The 2,435-nt window shown below is 45.7% G+C and overlaps 1 non-coding gene across 1 annotated transcript; it reads left to right on the top strand.

Moving 5' to 3' along the window:
• The first annotated feature begins 1,328 nt into the window (after window positions 1–1,328).
• Window positions 1,329–1,433, top strand: LOC144609756 (U6 spliceosomal RNA). The gene has a single exon (XR_013549354.1). It is a non-coding gene; the product is annotated as a U6 spliceosomal RNA (small nuclear RNA).
• The last annotated feature ends 1,002 nt before the right edge of the window (window positions 1,434–2,435 follow it).

The following is a 2,435-nucleotide window of genomic DNA, read 5'->3' as shown; positions in this document are numbered from 1 at the left end:
TTCGGCCCTTCGAGCCAGCACCGCCATTCCATGTGATTATGGCTGATCATTCTCAATCGGTACCCCGTTCCTGCCTTCTCCCCATACCCCCTGATTCCGCTATCCTTAAGAGCTCTATCTAGCTCTCTCTTGAATGCATTCAGAGAATTGGCCTCCACTGCCTTCTAAGGCAGAGAATTCCACAGATTCACAACTCTCTGACTGAAAAAGTTTTTCTTCATCTCCATTCTAAATGGCCTAGCCCTTATTCTTAAACTGTGGTCCCTGGTTCTGGAGTCCCCCAACACTGGGAACATGTTTCCTGCCTCTAACGTGTCCAACCCCTTAATAATCTTATATGTTTCGATAAGATCCCCTCTCAACGTAGTTTTCACACCCTACCCTTCCATATTTCTAGTCTCCCTCTCCCCTGCCTTTCAGTCTGAAGAAGGGTCTTGACCCGAAACACCACGCATTCGTTTTCTCCAGAGACGTTGCCTGCCCCGCTGAGTTACTCCAGCATTTTGAGTCTACGTGGTTCGATCCAGACTGTGGGTGCTGTCTGTACAGAGTATGTGCATTCTCCCTGTGACCGAAGAAAGTCAGAACAGCTGGAGTAATTCTACGGGTCAGACACCATCTCCGGAGAAAAGGAATAGCTGACATTTCGAGTCGAGATCGTTCTTCGGACTGAGAGTTAGGGGGAAGGGAAACGAGAGGTACAGACGGTGATGTAGATAAATAGAGAACAAATGAATTAAAAATATGCAAAAAAAGTAACGATGATAAAGGAAACTATAAGCAGTGGCCTAGGTTAAAATGTGTAGAGACGAGTATAGACAGTACAGACTGTATATACACGAGCATAGACAGTTTCTTCCTGCACTCCCTGTGACCTGCATGGGTTTCTCAGGTTTCCTCTCACAAGTTCAAAGATTTGTAGATTAATTGGTTTCGGTGAAATTGTGAGTTGTGTAGGATTGTGCTCGTGGACAGGGATCGCTGGTCGGCCAGGACTAGATGGGCCAAACGGGATGTTTCTTTTTTTTCCTTTTTCTTTTGAGATACAGCGCAGAAACAGGCCCTTCGGCCCACCGAGTGCGCGCCGGCCAACGATCCACGCACATTAACAACACCCTACACACAATAGGGACAATTTTTACATTTACCCAGTCAATTAGACCTGTACTCTTTGGAGTGTGGGAGGAAACCGAAGATCTCGGAGAAAACCCATGGAGGACACGGGGAGAACGTACAAACTCCGTACAGACGTTTCCACGCCTATCTCTTAAAAAAAACCCATACCGGTTCTTGCTCTGTCTTCAACCCTATCACTCGAAACACTAATTGCTCACTTTGCTAGAACATCTACTAAAGTTGGAACAATGCAGAGAAGATTAACGTGGCCCCTACGCAAGGATGACGCGCGAATTCGTGAATCGTTCCATATCTTTATGGACGGTACAGTAAAGCAGCTGGCAGAGCCGCTGCCTTACAGCGACAGAGACCTGGGTTCGACCCTGACCTCGGGTGCTGCGTGCGTCTGTGTGTGTGGAGTGTGCCCGCTCTCCCTGTGACCGGTGTGGATTTCCTACTGGTCCTCCGGTTTCCTGAAAAAATATGATTTGTTAAGTATTAGGTTTATTGGTGTCACTTGTAGAAAGGTACAGTAGAAAATATTTTTTGCATGCTATCCAAATAAATGAGATATATCAAACATAAATACAATCGTCAAACTCAAATACAATAGGTAGAGCGAAAACATAGAGTGCAGAAAATAGCTCATAAATTCATACGTTATATAAGCAGAATCAGGCCATACGGCCCATCGAATCTACTCTGGTATTCAATCAAGGTTGATCTATCATTCCCTCTGAACCTCATTCTCCTGCCTTCTCTCCATAACCCCCGTCACGTGTCCAAATCAATTAATTAACTAATCAAGCATTTCTTAGCATGTTGCACATCAGTTCCACAGACAGAGTCTAATGTCCAAAACGGAGTAAAGATGCATCAGACTGTATCCTAGCGTATGGAAGAACCAAAGCCAAAGACCAATGTCCTCAATGTGATATCGGACAGTACCCTGGATTATAGAAGCATCGATTAGAAACCTGGAAGCTGTTCTTGAGTCTGGTGGTACGTGTTTCCAAACTCTGTACCATTCTCGCAATGGGAGCAGGGAAAGAAAGAAGGACTCGGTGGGTGGGTCAGGTCTTTAAATACACGGACTGCTCATCCTGCTCCCCCTCCGACACTGTGATCCAGAACGCTTTTACCTCTGGCAAACGCTTTGCCGTCATGCATTGTTCAACAATTTATCATTTACTTCATCAAGGACTTGGTACTTGCTGCATTCTCGCCATGTCGAGAACTCCCTTCATCAGACACAGAGGTCAAAGTTGCATTCAGAACCTCAGATGGGGTCTAACCAAGGCGTTGTGCAGCTTTTCCAC

The sequence above is a fragment of the Rhinoraja longicauda genome, chromosome 34 (assembly GCF_053455715.1).
Source record: "Rhinoraja longicauda isolate Sanriku21f chromosome 34, sRhiLon1.1, whole genome shotgun sequence".
Classification (NCBI taxonomy): domain Eukaryota; kingdom Metazoa; phylum Chordata; class Chondrichthyes; order Rajiformes; family Arhynchobatidae; genus Rhinoraja; species Rhinoraja longicauda.
Note: the sequence above shows the minus strand (reverse complement) of the source record. Positions and strands in the feature narration are given on the sequence as shown.